The sequence below is a fragment of the Achroia grisella genome, unplaced genomic scaffold, assembly GCF_030625045.1.
Source record: "Achroia grisella isolate CSIRO2021 unplaced genomic scaffold, CSIRO_AGI_Agris_v1 utg546, whole genome shotgun sequence".
Lineage (NCBI taxonomy): Eukaryota > Metazoa > Arthropoda > Insecta > Lepidoptera > Pyralidae > Achroia > Achroia grisella.
In genome coordinates, this window is record NW_026712931.1 from 3880816 (window position 1) to 3901712 (window position 20897).

The 20897-nt window shown below is 30.7% G+C and overlaps 1 pseudogene; it reads left to right on the plus strand.

The window, feature by feature from the left end:
• Positions 1-2575: 2575 nt before the first annotated feature.
• On the plus strand, positions 2576-6546 carry LOC131848078 (uncharacterized; annotated as a pseudogene).
• Positions 6547-20897: the final 14351 nt, after the last annotated feature.

The following is a 20897-nucleotide window of genomic DNA, read 5'->3' on the forward strand; positions in this document are numbered from 1 at the left end:
TTAGAACGATAGTTTGACGAGGGAATTAAAGTACATGAATATTCAGTGAAAGTATCAATGATACAATATGTTTAAGCTGAATTTGTCACCAAACAATTCTCACAAGAACACTAATGTTAGCATAATAAATTAATAACAGTCAATAATAATAATAATAATATAATAATATCAATTATAAATTTAATAAAGATTTATGTTACACCACAAAAAAGAACTTTTTTGATATGTATTGTCATTTACCCCGTTTGTTCTATGAAAATAAATACATATTACCTAAATGGAAACATTGTATTTTGTAAGATATAATGTGTAATATATTAGGTACAAATAAACAAAACTTACATTATTTTTTCACAGGTTATCATTCAGTAGAATATACAGTTTGGTATTATTATTAATATAGTATTTACATTAATAGCACAGATAAGATAATGCTACATATTAATAGTTAAGTTAGACATAAAAATATTTTAAAATAGTTATTTAATATATTTTGAAGCACAGCCACTAACTTTTATCATCTTTTATTTTTATGAATATGTGTCTAGACTTGAATGTTAGGGCTCTGAACTAAATAGGTACAACAAAACCTTTATGGCGAGTTTACCAGAGTAATAAAAATTATTTTTTTAATTACTTCTATAAATTCTCACTTAGACTTATACAGATCACACCTCATAGACTACCATTTGGTAGTGAATGTGGTAGTCTTATTTTCATAAAAAACAATTAGTATTAAACAAGTTAATTAAAATAATTAGTTCACTACTTGAACTTAGATCGTAAATTCTTTAAGTCCAAAAAAATGTAATTGTGTTATTATTTCGCTCAATTTCTCAAGAACTATTACTGGTTTTAATATCATACAAATTAAGCAAAGAGGTCATGTTATAATAGAAACGTTTTACACTTACAGAAATTTCGGGTAATTAAACATAAGTTCTTCAGTTCAAGACTTGGTTGTTTGTAATATTAATAGGTAAATTGTTTATATTTCTGAGTAACTTATTCTCATGTTTTGACGATGACCATTTAATAAAACAATTTTATTTGTTACACTGCAAAATTTATGAATTAAGAGATGTTATTTCGGGCTGCCTTTATAGACAGCGTGGGCAAGTAATAAGTGCGTTCTATATTTTATATTAGTATCATTAGATACATATTAGAATCATTTAATTTTATATTGTGCTACAAATAATGAGTATTACATTTAATTTTATAATAGTATGTATTGGCCATAATATTATCAAAATAACTGTTTATTCAATATCGAACTGCAGAACTGCAGATTCAATATCGATTTCAGTTCAATCGATTTTCAAGTACACTTTTCTTTGGAAACGTAATCAAGACCAAACAGACTTAATCCATAACAATGTTAGTTCTATCATTTAACAAAGTAGAATTAATATCAAGTTGCCAGTGAATTATTCAAAAATATAAAAAGATACGAAACTGCGCAAACCATTGTCAATTGATCGAAATTAGTTTCCAGAGAGGACCGGCTAGACGGAATCGACATGAATGAATAAAAAAGAGTTATAAAAATGAACGTAGCAAGAGAAGTCTGCAAGGGCAAACGCTTTTGTCAACGTTTGAATTTAAATTTTAAACGAATACGAAAGAAAATAGTTTGTTAACATAAGTAGATAATTAATTAATTTTGATATATAGAAAGATTAAGTCATAAATATGTTAAATTAATACTTAGGTATACCAACAGGTGTGGACATTCATTAGGTATCCGCGGCGATACGGAGCTTCTATTGTATATGTTATGTAATACATATTTTTATAGTAAGAATGTTGTAACATGCAACGGGAACAAAGCATAAATATATCGGTCAAATAAGCTTCATCAGTAACGCAATTGTAGGCTAAATTATTCTATGAGGGGAAATTCATGCCCAGTAATGGTAAGAAAATTAATTCCTTCGATGTTTAGTAGTAGTTTTATACAATGTAAGATTTCGTGGTCTTTAAATATTTGATAACGACAAAAAAACATTTTTAAGCTCTTTATTAAATGAGAATTCAATTTAACTTTCTGTAGGCATCTTTTTTCTGTTATCTCGATTTTTGTGTAGAGTTTTTAAATTATGGCAGAGCGACAAATTTCTTAGCATTCGGTAGATTTGCTTTCCTGTCGAATCCTTATTGTTTTATCCACCATTGAAGTTTATATTTTTATGGAAATAAATTTTTAAAGTCTGCTATCTTACGAGATACGAAACTACACGTATATTAATTTACAATCTATACTAGTATTAACTTGTAGAGTTCTAAATTTAAATTTCATATTATGTAATTTAAATTACCTACTTTATTTATTTCAATATAATGTTTATACTAACAATAGCGATTCAAAAGCAACAGAAAATATTTGATAATGTACATAGTGTATACGTATTCGTACATCTAGTGGATGCGTGCGTCTGCAGGGGGTGAGTTAGGCTGGCCTTAACCTTGAACGCCGCCGACCGCCCCCCTCGCCGCTTCGTACCCCCGGCAACCCTCGCTATCCCCCCTATCCTTTGCTACCCCCTTTCCTGTCTCAGCCCAGACTTGATAAATGAGGCTTACGGGTATGTTAGATACAAGTAATCTATGTCTACAAATCTATTCAACTTTACAATTTAGATATAATAAGCTTGCAGCAGTTGGATATTGACATTATTAATTATATAACATTCAAAATGCTATGAGGTATTCGTTAGTAAAAAGATTTAAACATATATCTACAACATTTTAAAAGAGATAACTTGCTCGTGGATCTACCAGAGTGAATGATTAGAATATATTCTTGTAAAATAGGTACATAATTTATTTAAATATATTTACTAGTTAGCGGACGTTTAACTGAGATTGGCCGTTCATACTCTTATTGAAAATCGTAAACTTATTTTATTGAATCAACACGTTATAATTGAGAATTGTTGGCAGTATGACCGTTCTTATCTGTCAATGGTTGCCTATCTTTTACAAAACCTTAGTGTTAATTGAAATACTGTGAGAAAAGACTTGGTTATATAAAATCGAATTAATTAGCACTAGTTGATTAAAATTAATGATACAAGGTGCAGAGGTCGGCACGTCCTGTCGTTCTAGCGCCCTCCAGACAACATGGCGACCATACGAGGTCGCTGCAGTTACGTGTTATATCGACTTCGTGATAACTATGACCTAACTTTATAGTCACTCTATTATTAATACTATTTAATGCGAAAGTAATACATGTCAAATATTAAATTTCTATTCATTTATGTTTTTATATGATGTTTTATGCAATCTGATTTCTTTTTTTGGCTCTTCTTTCTCTTTAATTTTTTTAAATGTTTCTATTTTTCCCGTATAGTACGAATAGAACATTAAAATACCTTGTCACAATTGTGAGTATTTTATATGGTACTAAAAACATTTTTTTTATTTAGTTGATTACTTGTTGCACCGTCTACTATTATATCTATAAGAAACGATTTTAGATTTTTACTGCCATGTTTCAATAAAATTAAAAAATGTAATATATTCATTATATTACAGAACAATAAAAATTAATGGGTCATTATTTTTAAGTGTCTATAATATTGTAAATAACTTTACGGTCATACATTCTTGAAATTTTGTATTTTTTTTATATATAAATAAGGGTTTATATCACTACATGCGAGTAACAGCTTATTCTGTTAGTATCTGTATCCTACAATGTTGTCATTAAAATTATGTATGACTGTTGTACTGTTATTTAATAGTAGAGTTTTCGGAATTTCTTTTTTTAATAACCACCGGAACTGGTTTTCAACACAAAAACCTCGATTAGATCAACAATATATCAGTGATGAAAACTTGAACAATGAAGAAATAGAACCAGAAACCAATTCTTCGGAAACCACTCCGCATACTGATGGTATTAGAAAAAAATATATATGGTTATATATTTACTCCTATTTTTTAGATAAATGATAGCCAATGGCCGTGCGCGTAATAAAACGTCAAATATGATTAAGATCTATTTAGCTGTTTAATTGTGAATCAAGTAGACAAAACGACATATACGAATTTATGTATATTTTTATATATTATTTCGCTTAGTACAAAGCTAAGTTTAATATTATAATGAGACTTCTCTAGTAGACCTACGATAAGATATGTACATATCTACTATAAAATTATACAATTTAAACCTGTACAAATCAAGTGATTATAACTGTAAATATTAGTATTCTGTATTTACTATAAGTTCAGAATAATGACAAGTAATGTATGATGTATAATTCTTTTTCATAGAGCATCTGCTGTAATTTCCAGTTATATTTTATAAAGACCTCCACATGTATTTATACAATATAATGCTAATGTACATACTTGTATTCAATTACTTTGTGGAGTACATGAACATATTGAAGGGGGTAAGGACTAACTATTCATTACTAGCACGCTATCCTCCATGGAAATCACTGTGATAAATGTCTGATGACTTTATATCGATGATCTGACTAATGTAACATCATCTTCATCTCAACATCGTCCACGGGCTCCCCGTCAGCGTATAACGTAGCCAGCTTATAGCGAAGGTGGAGGCACCATTCCGATACCGTTCCATTATCATATTCACAAAAAATACCAAACAGATAATTTAATTTGAATAAGTAATAAATATACACCACATAGTTATTATGCAACAAAATGATTGTATATATAAATAAGTGAAATTAATTAACAAGTAATGTGATATGTATGAGACAAGGAAATAATCACATTTTTTTTTCAGAATCGATTCTAAAGTGTTTGGAAGGTCAAACGTTATTCAGTTATAACGATTTAAAAGTGACGATAGATTATTTTTCTGACGAATTACAGATATACAAATCAATTAACGACAGTTATTATGAGACTGCTGTCGAAATGCGTGATAGGAATATACAAGAAATTAAAGATTTTCAGAGCTGGTTTGAGGATAGACCACAACATTTAAAGCATATTCTTGAAGAGTTGGCTCGAACCCAGCAAACTATAGAACCATTCGTAATAGAAATATCCTCCGCATTGGAAAAATATCCTTCTTTGGAGATGAAATTTAACGAGAAGTTGGAAAAGGCAGCGAAAATAATAGAAACTTTAAATACACAGAAACAAATATGCAAACTTACATGTATCCAACCCTGGCCACAAAATGGTATGTGAAAATGTTATTACATAATAATTAGAAATAAATTTAAGATACTTACTAAGATTCATTATTGTAATATTATATATTATTGTAATTATAAATATATATTTATTCGACTTTACTAGCCCAGTTTCTTTATATTTTGTAGCTTCTTTATTGTTTCATTTAGTTTTATTATATAATATCAATAAAGATAAAATATTTATAATAATTTTCAGTACAAATAGTAAATGCAGAAGCTGAAGATTTTTTCAAGTTTACAACTGAAAACAATACCGATCAAAAACCTGGTTATTGTGGTAATACGAGAGATGTATTTGAACGTATCAAAGAAAAATTGAAAAAATATGTTGATATCAGCAAAATCGAAATGAGCCACAAGATCGATGTCGATCATGAATCGTATAAGAATAAGATAGCAGAACTTAAATATAATTTGAAAGATATAGCATTAAATGATTTTGGTCGAACTATGTATGATATTTTAAATTTACAAGATGATTATTATCATTTTTATGACAATATAAAGAACGTAAATACAAAAAGAATCCAGATTGAAATAAATCAAAATCTTGCAAATATTGACCCGCTGTTAATAAAGCTAGAAATTAATACAAAACAGTTTGGAGTATATTGTAGAAATTGTAATGACAAAATTAGTAATTATTATCGTAAGTATAAAATTAGTACATAAGTACTATTTTCTTGTTAATTATTTTCGCAAATAGAAAGCCTCGGTGGTCTAGCGGTTTAGCACAGCGCTTTACTTACAATGAGTGGAATCGAACTCATTGTAAGTAAAGCGCTGTACAAGCACGGTACAAACATTTTTATTTATGAGTATGATAGTTTGTATTTGTATGGGTGTTTTCTATGTATGTTATGTGTGTATTTACAAAAAAAAATATGTATGTATAATAATAATTCACACACGCGTCACTGGATGGCGCGATAATTATCTAGGCATATCAAAAAAAAAACATATATTTTTAGATATACATTCAAGAAATTATTATTCCTATGAAGATAATAAGGATGAACCTAAAGATATTTTAGACGAGCTACTGGCCGCTAAAACAGCGGACATTTATAAGACAGTTGAAGCAGATTACAACCAAATATTTGAAGAACTCCTCACCAGGTTTAATAATGATACATTGTCAGATATTTATATATCAAACTTAAAGCCTCTTCAAGATGAAATTGAATCTCTGACCGAAGCTCTAAGGAATTATTTCGAATCCCTGAAAAATGAAGTATCAAAACCATCTCTGCAAAAAATATTTACTTTACTGTATGAATCCAAGGAGTTACTCAATGTAATTTTGTATGAACTGAATCATATAGCAGAATATGTTGAATACGAAACATTGTAAATGAATTTTCAAAAACATTTTTCTGAAAATATTTATTATCTCAATTGACAATTGTTCGAATATTATAATTATTTTATATAATTGTGAAATATGATATAGTTAAATAAAATTTGTAAATGTTTATTAAAGATTTTTGCAAAGTTGATTTGTCTGGTCAATCATTTAAAGTAAGTATAATGAAGGGTGAGCGACCGGGCATACAGCCGATTACCGATTCAGCACTTCACAATAAATCTGAATAGGTATTGTGCGCGGACGCATACAAAAGTGTTGTTACTTATTGTGAATTAAATTTGTGAAACGAGGGTTCAAGGAGGCGTTGACATCAATCTCTCGGACGTGTCATGTATTTTGTACGACATAACGCAACGGCTGCACGTGCCATTGTAATTGTGTTTGGGAAGCCTTTATTATTCAAACACTCAGTCTTAAATAAGTAGCGCATAACATTATACTTTTTTTATTATTTTCGGATATTCCAAAAATATTGTATAAATTCTTCGCAATATGTATTAAACTTCATATTATATAATTGGTTTTGATTTTGCATAAATACTAAAATTATATTTATTGTACCTACGAAATAGCACCATTATTTTTGTACCTACTACTCACTTATATTAAAGTTTAAAAAATCTGACTATTACGTACAGACTGACTTTCACGTAAAGTCTATACAAAAAGATAAAATTTAATTGTCTGTTTATAATTTCAACTTAACTGATTTCCACTACATGGATTTGAGTATATGTATCAAAAACTTAATTTTAAAAATGTTTGTTTGTCTGTTTGTTCTTGCTCTGAAACGACTATACCGTTCGTGATAGGACTAACAGATAACTAATGTTTTAAGACGTACTTTAAGTTATTTTTATTTAAAAAAATGTATTTATTTTAATAAAAGAAAGTTAATATGAACGCGGATGAAGTCGCGGGTAGTATAGAATAAAAAGACGGCTTTATTATATATGTTTATTATAAGAATTCTAAGGTTATTGTTCAATTAGTGTACATTCTATTCACATCTATTAGTAGGTATTAAATAATCTGCCGATCCGTCCTCCTAACTAATTACAATCCATACATTAAAAGTAAAAATGTGTGATATGGTACATTTTAACATTAAAATGTATTGTTTCACACATTTTTGTATTCTTGAATTATATATAAACAACAATCAGTATATACAGTTGAATTTTAGTTCTTTGTCATTGAATAAGTTACCGGCATTGTAATCGATTTTCGATTTATTTGATTGATTTTATTTAATACGTTTCAATAGAATTAAACCGATCAGAAAATTACAATGCCGTTAGACATAAGAATACGTACGAGTACCTAAATTTAATGATGAAAATTACTGACTGTTCTGTCGCTAAGAATATGTATTTCATTTTTACAATAACACAAGGACCAAGGTAGACTGTAAAAAGTCATTTGTGTGAATACCTCACGCTCACTTATTTCAGCCGCTAAGCAGCTTGCTTTCTATTAGGTAGCAAAATTATAGGATAAGAGGCATCTTAGTCATCTGAAGTGGACGCGTGCGTGGAGTCACGGGTGTCACATGATAATGTTTTGTCCGAGTGCAGTTCATGTATATAGGCGACGGTTACTAATTATCATCAGTTGGACCGTCAGCTTGTTTGGAATTCTTTATCATTGTTACTCTTATACCATTTATGATTATTTCTCTAGTATCAGAAACTATATAGGTCCTCTTATATTTATTCCATTTTTAGTATTTCTGAAGGGCATACTGTCTGTCAGTTGTGTGTTGGCCAGAAAACTGAGTTTTAGGCCGAGGTTGTGTCCGCAACATAAGTGCAAAGAGCTTTCTTCAAGTCTATATGGAAGCAGTAAAGTTTGATTAACATCATACCTGGTATTCGGGTTAGTATACATTTGTATATTCGTAAAAGATATTCCTTAATAAATTCTTATAATTTTGAGTAGGTACATTACAAATTCAGTATATGTAAAAATAAAGATTTGTGATTACACATACATTACTGATTAACCTTAGGTAGGTTATTTTTCATCACGTGACTTATTTGAAAGAGTGCCATTGTAATTTAATAAAATATGAGTCACATTAATATTTTTCTTATCGTAATTTTTGTTACATAATAAATATATCTAATTATGAATTAAATAAGTCTTGTTTATCCGACGACGAAGGTTTTTAAGTACCTAAGTAGGTGTCTCGAAAAGTTTCTAGATAATGTAAATGCGAAGTGAGCAACTACTCCATAATTGACTGACTGATTACTATCCTCGGTTTGAATGATAAATAAAATGTTGATCATGTACTTGTCACGAAATATGTGTGCATATCGTTCCAATTTGAAAAAAGAATGTAGTGTAAAGGTTCGAATAAACACTAATTATTGTTTTTAGATACTAATGCTTTGTCACAGTAATATAATAAATTCATATATTTTTATAAATGAGAAATAAAAAGCTATTGTAACATAGTACAAACATATTTACACATTGTTCTTCGCTAGTGGACTCTATTGTAACAAGTTTTTCGTGTTACAAAAGTTGACACAGATGGCAAACCGAAAGAAAATCTATTTCATATCGGATAAACCTTATATTGAAACATTTTTTCAGTTTATAAAAAAATATCATTAGATATACTTATTTCATTTTCCTTTTGAAATATCAATTGTTGTAACATACTGCATTTTTTTTAATCAACATTATAAAACCAATCTATAGATTTTATACCTTTGATAGTTTAATGGATATAATGAATATTGCATTGTTGTGTACACCTAATTAAAGCAATCAGTTCACTTCTAGCGTTGTGATCAGGACTGTAAGTTAAAAGCGTTATTAAAATGCAGCATCACGTGGCACACGGCGGTATAATGGGAACTGCGCCAGGATAAGTAATGCATTTCTACAGAATAAAAATGTTGCCAGTGTACCAGCTAATTGCACAACTGTAACAGAATATACAATTTCTGATTTGTTTAAAAAATATATACTTTAAAATCAAGATTATTATTGAAAATTAGTAGGTATTTAATACATAAGTATAAGCTGAGCTTTTCATTACACATCTGAACATAGCACTGCCAAAGATACCAGCAACAGTTAGAGAATTCATATTGTATACAGATATGCCTTGGAATACATCACTATATGTATTCAAGTAACATCTATTTCCTTATTATTACAGGAGAATCAGTTACGCGAAACTTCAGGGAACTGGTCTGTAGATGTAATTAATATAATACGTGCTTTAAGACATGGCTGAAATAATAAGCTTTTTTAGTAACTGTATCTGCATGATTATTGATTTCATGTTCTAATAATATTTAATAATTTAATGTTCTAATACAATTTGTCATTTCATTATTAAATGCCTCGTAATTTCTTGTCTGTTATGTATTTACCTACTTGGCACACTGGTCGTCGTGGTTGCACTGTTGTGTGCAGGGTGCATGCACCGTCTGGCCACGGCTCGGCAAGGGCACAGGGGCGTGCATAGACGGACGCCCTTGCGTCGCCCGCAGGGACTCATGCCTGTTGCCTCTGTCGCCGTCCCTCCCCCACGCCGCCCCTCGCTACGTCTCGTACCTGAAGGACAATGATGTTGATGGGATATCAAGTTATTAAATGCCTTTATATTTCACTTGCATATCACCATACGGGCCGATCTGTGTTGATAAGACTTTGCCTTAAAGACACCGACTTTAATACACATATGGGTGTAGTACGGAAATAACATTATATTATACTCAAAATTTTCATTTTGCATGCAACTTATTATGCATTGCAATAGTTTAATGTTAGTGTTATTTTATATTATAACATCATCACGTGCGTATATTCCTTTATCCGATATGAAATATTTTCTAGTCAGATGTCAAAGATACATTAGTAAACGATAAGATTTTTAAAGTATAAGATAATATAATTAGATATGTAGTTATTGCACATTAATTACAATATGATGTAGTAGCATCTTACGTACAAATACTTTAAGTGCCTAAATACAGTAAACATGTACATAATAACACCTTGTTTGGTTTATATATAAACGTGGATTGGAGGAAGATATTAATATATTTAATTAATATTATATAAAATATTGTTAATTAGTAGCTTTCAAATATTCATCGGCGGTATAATAAGCTTTAGTTATCACGTTTTATTTTAATATTTATATATTATCTTAATCTCATTCTATGAAATCATATATCTCTTATATGGAATCATATGGAAATCTACTTACACTGTACTCATCAACTTTTATTACTATAACCAAGTTTCTGATAAAAGTAAAGGTTCTTTGTCTTTATGGGCATTCGAGTCATAAAATGATAAGAGTATGTCTACATTTGACGCAAGTGTTAGCTACGAGTATGTACTTACGTAACGTACAAATAGGAGCGAGGGAAACATGAAATTTACATGAAGTCCTATCTAATCTTTGATTTTACGAAATATACTGTAAATACGTAGGTATCTACATTTTGCTGTTATATTTGCTTAGATTCATCTTCATGATGACCCATTATCGTCCCACTATTGGACACAAAGTCATCTCACGTTGAATATCGGATTTAAGGTATTGACTATCATTCTACAAAATGTAAGAAAACAATAATTAAAAAGCTTAATGAAATCCATTAAATCGTCAAAACGACGTAATCGATGTTATGGCGTGACTAGAGGAAACACGTATATTTAGTAATATATTTGTAATCTGACTCGAATAAATTAAAGCATTAGCTACGCTATTACAAAAGTCCTGCTATTTAAAAATATTGACCAGAATATATATTAACTGTAAGTTGTACAAATATGGAGAGTTATCCATCCAAAGTTTGAAACTCACATCCATTAGGTAGTGGTCGACCTAAATAATACTTTTTTGACCTTTATGTATTCTGTACACGTTCTCGAATGCATACAGCGCACTAAAACAATTGTGAATTTATAATCCATGCCACCTGACTTCCTCTTGACAAAAATATTATTAAATCTTTGAAAATTTGTCTTTAGATGTATGATGAAAAAAGAAAGTTACAATATCTCCTAGAACAAACTAATTATCATTACTATTAAATTACTTTAATGTTAATTATGCGGTTTCGAATTTTAATATCTCGTAAAATAATTAAAAAAATTGAATCCGCTTACTTTTTATGAACTTCGTTCATCATTGTGCACTTGGGTGTTTGACTTACCTGAACGTCTGCGGGCGGCTGAAGTACCAACCGTATAATATTAGCTGATGCCTTTGCGGTGCTGTTTGGTATTATGACAAGGACATATCGGGCGCCTTGTGAAAAATATTCATCTTCTCTTAGTAATATAAAAAAAACCTTTGTTGTTTGAAGAATAAATTACAAGTTTCGATTGAATAATTACAAGAAAAAAACATATATGTATAAGGAAATGAGATAATTATGAGAATTATCGATTCAGTGAAAAATTACAAATTGTTGAAATATAAAAAATATGAATTCGGATTTATGTAGTTTATATAATTTTTACGGTACAAAATCTAAGTCAACAATAATCAGTTTACATCTGAACACTTTATTCCGAATTTAGCATTTCATTTCGCCCAATATACGTATTATGATCTTACCTAAAAGTATATAATGTGTATAAGTATATAAGTATATTATATAAAACTGATCCATCCACTAATGCCATGTAGTGAAATTAAACATAGGAGGGCAAAATATCTGCCAAGCAAAACAAGCGTTGTGTTCACCAAGACGTCGACAGTTAGTCGGCAACAAACCCTCTAAATACCACGCCACGTCTTGAATGTATATTATTAGTGGCCTCGGTGGTTTAGCGGTTTAGCATACCGTATGCTTTACTTCAGATGGTCGCGGTTTCGATTCCTCGCACGGCACAAACATTTGTATTCATGATCTGATTATTTGGGTTTTCTATGTATAATATGTATATATTTACAAAAAAATATATCTATGTTTTTGCATCAGTTATTTATTGTACCCATTACACAAGCTTTAGCTAGCTTAATTTGGGTCTAGATGGCGCTGTGAATTGTTATGAGACTATTTTCATTATTATTACTACCTATATACAGATACATTTTGGTCAACAAGTTGAATTGTTGTCTTAAAGAACTAAATTAGACTTTCATAAGTGAGCGACTTTGTATAACCACCACTCAATTTCTCTAAAGACTTTCGGAACTATTATAAACTCTTCATATACCTTGAACATATTATGAAGGTGACTTTCAAGCCATTCTGTTCAAACGCTAAATTATATTACTAATATCATTGTTGAAACCAAATTATGACTAAGTTATTAATTTTCAATAACTTTGAAGGAAACTAAGAGCATATACGAGTACACTATGCTATCCGACTAACGTATTTAAGATCACATGGAAGGATTTATCATTCGGCGACTTTGTCCCCGTGGAATTTCAACTTTGTCGTGAAATATCAATGTATTTTTTAAATTTTATTCACTTTTTTTATTTAATATAATGTCCAAAATAAAATAGACACAGACACTTCAATTTTATTTTTTTGTATAAATATAACTAACTGCTATCTGCATATATAAGAAAAACTATTATTGACATACTTTATCTACCTAATAGAATCAAAAACCATAACTGTTATAATTTATGTTTGTGAATTTTATATATAATTATTGCTTATTTTATTCCCTAGCTATATGGGCAATAAGTCACAGTTTTAGCACAGATAACATAGTTTTAGTAAGTTTTTACAATGATTACATAGCGTAGATGAGTACGAACATCGTGCAAAAAGAGTAAAGCATTAAAGTTGGTAAAAATCGATATATGTATATTTAGAAATCATATTTTTTTGACATTTTAATCTTTTGGATGACATCTAATTTCTTAGGTATATATTGTGATAATTATATGAATTTTGCCTACTTTCCGTCTCTCTTGGTTCTTCTCCTTAGAATTTATATTTATTATTCAAATAATAAATACTACCTTTGCTCGTAACAATATTTTATTGTTTCTTTTTTATAATGTATCTAATGTAATTTAAACTCAAACGTGAATAATTTCTGCAGTATTTCCATTAGATATAGCGCAAAATGTCTCACGTAAGCACTGTCTGCTAGCGATCGCATTTTATACTATACAATTATGCGAATTAAATTGTAAATAATAAAAAAACTATCGCTAATAATACATAGACTCTATTATGGATTAAATTCTTCTAAATTGACGCGACCAAATTTTTTCACAAAGCCTTAGAATTTTCACAAGACGTTTTCATTTGGCTAAAGCGAGTTATTAGTTCTGCCTTAAGTATATTTTCAATTTCCTAACTTTGGTCGATATTCTTTCAAACTACAGTTTTAACTTCTTTTGTAAATATATTTAGTGATATTGAAAAAACTGTATATACAGTTTTTTCAATATCACTAAATACTATGGACTACATTTTATATTAAAAAAACTACTTACAATTAGTGCACCCATGCGAAGTCAGGGCGGGTTAGCGACAAATAAAACAACCTTTGGTATAATGTAGAATGCCCTCTACATGCCCCGCGCAATGTCACATTGAAAATGATGTAAAGCAATTTTGTTTCGACAGAATAAAAACAGGCATCCATCAGCACATTTTCATGCGGATCTCCCTTTTGTCGTAAATAACGTTGAGTCATTATGAACGAACAGCGTTGTCAGAGGACAGATGAAGGTGGTAATCGTCTGGCTGTACCACCGGGCAAGGGACTTAAAGCACAATGACCATGGCACTTGACACCTGTCTGACTAATGCACTTCATATCTTACTGTACCTAATGCGTTTTATTTATGCGAATAAGAAAAAACGTCCTATGATATTGTATTTCTGAAACTTTTTACACTATTTAAAGTACCAACTCATAAAAACACAAACATAGTACTGTTACTGTTAGTTTTTTTTCTGTATATACATATATAATAATATCTCATAATAATTTATTTCTTGTACTAAATAAAATTTTGTGGTTATAGATAACACGGAAATTACAGAAATCACAGTATTATTTGTGGCCTGCCAGTTCAAACTATTGTACTACAACTACTATTCTACTACATAACGAGCAAATCTCTTGTATAATAAACAATTTAAAATAATATTAATCTGGATATACATTTTTTTAATCTAGCAATATTGCGCTCTATTAATTATACTCGTAATGCATAATGTAAGTAATACTTATGTGGACATGTTGTGTAATTGATTAGATTCAGTGCCGCAATTATATTATGTTAAAAAATAATATTGAATTTTTATTTCATTATCTCGACAATTCAAGTATAAGTAGAGGAAAACAAATTTAATATCATCTATTTTGTTCATTCATTCAATCAATTCATTCATTATGTTTACTTATATTGGATGCATATTGTTTCATTTCAAATTTGGATCTTATCTAAAGAAAAATATCAGCTAAATAATATGTTTTATTGAACAAGAAATTAAAGGTGCGTTGGTAGAGTCTGGATGTGGAGGGTGGGGGAGAGGGGAGAAGACTGCCGTGGACAGGATGAGATACAAGTTAGTAGTTTTAGCAGACATCCGGCATCTCGCTACGTTTTTACGCTACAATGCACCAACAGGACTTCCATTTTAGCACCTTGCCGACCCACTTCCTGAGCAGTTTTTGTCGTTTACACTTTAACTTAGAACTTAGATCGAATGATAATGAAGAATAGGTTCGTCTAATATAATAAATGCCTAAGTTTAGGAAAGTATAAGTTTTAATGTTTATTACGCTATTACCTACATAGCAAAATCACAGAAAGTAACTTAATGAAATTTAATACACAGTTAGATCATATCCTAAAGTGACATATTATAGGATAAAAGTATTCTATAATAGAATACTTAAGTAGAGTTAAGTTTATGAAACTAATTGTTATTATACCTTATTATATCAATGTTAATATTGTAAGGTCCCACTAATCAGCTTTAGTCATAAATTAAAGATATATGTAGGTAAGTAAAAACAGTCATACGATTATAAAAAGTACATACCTAATTGACTTACAGCGAGTAAAGTTATTTAATGTAATAAGCTATAGGCCACCTGGTAGTAAGTGACAAGCGTCGTATCTAATAAACAGTTCCACGGACACAAATCATGATGATGTTCTTGATATGGCTTATGAGTTACCATTCCGAAATATTGAGGTCTCATGCCTATTTACATATAATTGTACTCCTATATCTCACTCTTCAACTAAAAGACAAAGCAAGCTTCTTGGCGGCTGAAATTTCAATAGTAAATTCATTATATTAAATTCAATAATTGTAAAGTCTCTGGCAATTCAGAGAGACAAAGGCGCGTTGGAAGATAATGAATATTGATAAAGATAAAATATATAATAATATTAATACCGTAAATGAAGTAATCTTAATAAAAAAGTATCGAGTAATAATTTTAATTAAAAACTGAAGATTTTAATGGCAAATGGCAATGGCCAGTGAGAAGAGATGGGGACGAGTGCATTGTACACGATGCATCGAATGCATTGCCCGCTAACCCCGCACGTCACATTCGCCCGGTACCCACACTTACCTACATCAATTCATTTTTCTTGAGTAATCCGTGCATTGGCATTGCGAATGCACCCATAATGGCTAACTTAAAACTCCAACGAATTCTCATTTGCAAAATACAGTCGTGATAATATATATTATTTTTAAATTACAGATTCTTCAAAACATATGTTATTAATATAGTTTGGCGGGCCTTAGCAAATTAAAAATCCTAAAATTTGAGAAACTAGGTTAGGTACCTAGTTTCTCAAAATTTAACATTTTTAATTTAATAACTTTTATTTTTCAGTATTATATGTATACAGAGAGAAATACCATACCATTATATAAAACTGTAATAGAAAAAATGATCACGACTGTCCTTATACATTACAAATAAAGTATGGAAAGCTATTTCAGCTCTTCGATTAATTACTTTTGATATTAGTGTTTTGTAGGTATATGGTCAGTCATATTAGAAAGTAATTCAAAATAGGTTCCTTTAAATGTTGGTTCTTTACAAAATTATATTTATAATATAAATTGTTATGCACGTTTTCCTCTGAGATTGTTTACCTGCAAAAATCTAGTTATGGACCGAACCCTAGTTTCATCGGAAACTGGGCAAACAACCAACGATCTACAAGGCTTTATCTGTCATTCATAATTATTTTAGATAATTGTCAAATAATCCTCTGTTAGTAGTGGATTCTACTCACTCATTAAATGTAATTATTAAAAATGTTTTTTTTTTTTATTTCTCGGCTCGACTTTCTCATCTCGTCGGCTAATCCGTATTCGTTTCACTTTTGAAGTGTGATTGAAAAACATCCTAATATTCACAAACGTTCCAATTTTCGCATAAATGAAATGAGTATTGTACTATGAGTACAATATTATTAAGTGTATATAAAATTATTCCCTAGGCAATAGCTCAGGGTCATTCATGTCAAGGTAAGGGGTTTTCCATACCTATTGTACCTACGTAATGTACACAATACATTTTTTATGATTGCTGAAAGTGAAGCAGACTATACTGTTAAGGTCGTTGTGTAATATACAAATTACAGTGACGGTGACTCGGGTATAGAGGAGTGGAGAGGGAAGGATGGGAAGGGGGGGGGTCTGGTGTGGATTGGTGAAGGTGCGAGTAGCCGGGGCGCGGGGGGTGAGACCGAACGCCAGTAATTTCGGCGGCCTTCCTGAAGAGCCTTCAGGCCAAGCGACGGCTAGTCTAGACGTCTGGTACCTACCACGATCCAACGCACTTCACGTGACTTCGTAAACGTCAGCACTGATATACCGTTGATGTTATACTTTGAATAAATCATACTTTTATTGACTGTGTTACGATGTGTAAATAATATGTTAAGACTGATTTATCTGTTATGATATAACTGATACAGAATGACGTCTGTGATGGCATCTGCAGTCTCTTATTTTTGCAACGTAGAAGTACCTATAAGTATCTGTTACGTCAATACTTCATCTACATGTCCGCACTAACGTAGCATCCTCTTTCTCATTTTTACACCTACATTTTCTTTTGAACCAACTCCGTCACGAACGTTCATGAGGCATATCACAATTCTAAAACAAAAGTGAAGTAAAACTTTATAAAGTCGTCAATTGTCTTTTGTATAATTATTCTAAAACTATTTAAAAGTTATTTATTCTGTGCAATTGCCCATATCTAGAACCAACTCGCACAAAACTCGTCTTACATATAACAGCGTTCGAGTCGGTGCGGCGACAACGTGCGGCATGTCTCGTGGTGTGACGCATCAATAAATCCGTGTCGAGACAAGGTCGGTGCGAGGGCGCGGACCTAGTTCGCATCGTAGCTACTGCCAGTGATGCTAGATAGGTGATTTTCTCCTAAATTGTGGGGGATTTTGAGAAGATTGGGGAAATTGAGGATTTTTAGCATATTAATAGTATACCTATAATACCTAGGAACACAAGTTCCCGGTTAAAACAAAGAAGAAATGTGAAAAAAGGTAATCAGGGTTGCGAACTCTTTAACGTATAAATGAAAACAATGACAAGAATTTCAGGTAATAGTTACTAGTAGTACAAGTACACAAATTAATAAGAGGAGGATTTTTCTTTAAAACATATATTTACTTTAGGATTAATTTAAAGGGAAAGCAAGATAGTCATCTAGCAACATTGACTACCGCCGGCAGCGCCAAACAATAGCAAGCTAGACTGCCGAACAGCCGCGTGACGTGACTCAGCGGAGATGCTATGCTAAAAGTTTTTACTATTGTGCACTCGAAAAATATGGCAAAACACAAATGAGACAGACACCTTTGAAAATAATGTCTCATTAGATATAGCGCTTTAACTTGACTAGTATACAATACTTATCGATATGCCTACCTCTAACACTAACGTTAGTGTATTAATAAAATATAAACATAGTAATATATCCCCGTTATAGAGTCAATTATTATTTTAAGTAACAGTTTTTATAAAAAAAAATTAATAGAATATGTATTTATGTTTTATCTAAATTTGGTGTTACAAAGTAGATAAATTTTTAATGCTTAGTATTGGGCCATAACTAAAACAGATATGAGATTTAATTAAAAACACGCTGTCAATTGAATAATCAATTTACTTTCTACGTCGCAACTTGCTGATTCAATAGTTATTGGATAAGGACAGGACAGATTGCCACAATAGTCAATTAATGATACAGAATTTAGGTAGGTAGTTCATTGTTTTACATCGGTAATAGATGATTGTTAGCAATTATAGTTGGTACCTCCATTGCCAGCAATATACCTTATTAGCTCGATTTTCTTTCTGAAATAACCGTGGTTAATTCGTGGGGACCACGATACTCCACTAGTACCCCGCTAGCAGAACCTGTATAAATAAGTACATTTTACTAATTATATCTTAATAAGTAGGAATATAAAAGAAAGTCAATAATGACTATCAATTAGAGTTTAAAACTTTATACATTCATTGTAAATAAATATGACTATTTTTGTGAAATTCTATTATTCCATTATTCTGTGCAGGTGCACGAGGTGCAGTATGACGCAAATAATTACCTATTCATATGTCGAGGTTACCTTTGATATTTACACTATCAGACCCCATGTGCATAAACCTAGTGTTATTTGTAGGATAATGGAAGGACGCGCGTATGCGATATACTCGTATACACGTATATATAATACATATATTTATTTACCTATATATCTATATCTTTTTCCGAACTAAGAGTGTTCATTGCTTAATCTATACTATAATAAAATAGTAAAAGATCCATGTCTATAGGTACATTAAATATTACAGAAAATGTTGGAGGGGGGGTGAGAGGGGAGGCACAGTTATCACATACCTATCCATCTATCTATCCGTCTGTATAATTGTATTCGTATCTACAAAAATTAGCTTGAATTATAATGCAGTCAAGAATATGAAACTTAAAGTATAGTTTAGTTTAGACCATTAAAACATTAGCAAAACCAGGTTGTAAGATGAAGGTTTTCTATTAAAGAAAATTAAATATATATTTCTCAAAACTATTAACTTGAAAATAAGGAGGATCTAATTTGTAGGTATTACTTCAATTATGTTACTATAATAGGGTCTAGAAAGCTTTATAATATAATTAGGTACAATACCGGTACTGCTAATTAGGTTTACTTATTATTATACTTACATAGTAGGACAGTGTGCTTAATTAACTATTTTACTTGATGTGATACATGAATTTTTGTTAGTAATATTCAATATTCACTAAAGTGTATTGTATACTACATAATCAATATAGTCATTTATATACAGAGCGACCAACAATAACTAATAAGTCAAAAAAGAATTGTAAAGTTAACAAAAATATAGACTTACGTATTATCATATGCAATGAAGTTATAGTTCATTAGAATTTATATAAGAAAATAGTTTTTACGAAAATTATACATTATAAGTGCACCCTAGATGCTACCAAATTGTTTTGTTGAAAAAAAATGTTCTAAAATATTATGATGTTTAGACACAAATATAGAGAGGTAAATAATAATGATATATTATTATTTACCTCTCTATATTTGTGTCTAAACACCGCATACGTAATAAAAATATAGCGGTTTCCTTTTATTTGAAAACATTGTTTATCAGTAATACAACAACGAAAAGACAGGTCTGTGAATAGGTAGGAGTAAGTTCCACGTACGGGCGTCGACATTATCTTGTATGTACACTCAGTCGGGTGATATGATGTTATCTGCTACGCCAATAGGACGTTATCGGCCGAACACTTGATACGGTTCTTTTGCGATTTCAGCCTGTCTGGCCAATGTTTGTATTATGGTCTGCGCCATAATAAGGCCAACAGTCAACGCACGTTCTTATTTTTAATGGAAAATTTTACTAGCTTCTATTACTTTTCTAATGTTCCAATGACTTTTGACCAAAAATAAAAACATCATTTTACCGAGGTTGTCTTTGTAAAAGTTTTCTCCTCAGTTTCACTTATTAGGGGCAAAATAGTGCTCACAGCATTTACAGGATGAGAAGCATGACACTTACTTCGTAATGGCAACTCATGAGTGCTATCTCGGGAGTAACATAACAATGTGATGCTCGTAATGCTATTTATGTATGTAGATGACGGTTACCACTTACCATGAGGTGGTCCTTCCGTGGGTGCCTTTCGAATTATATAAAAAGATTCTACAAAAAATCATGAGTTAATAAATCCGTTGGCATTTGATTTCTCCTAGTTATCTCCTAAGGAAACATTTGACGATAATAACTCATGACGATTAACATCCTTATTTCTAAATG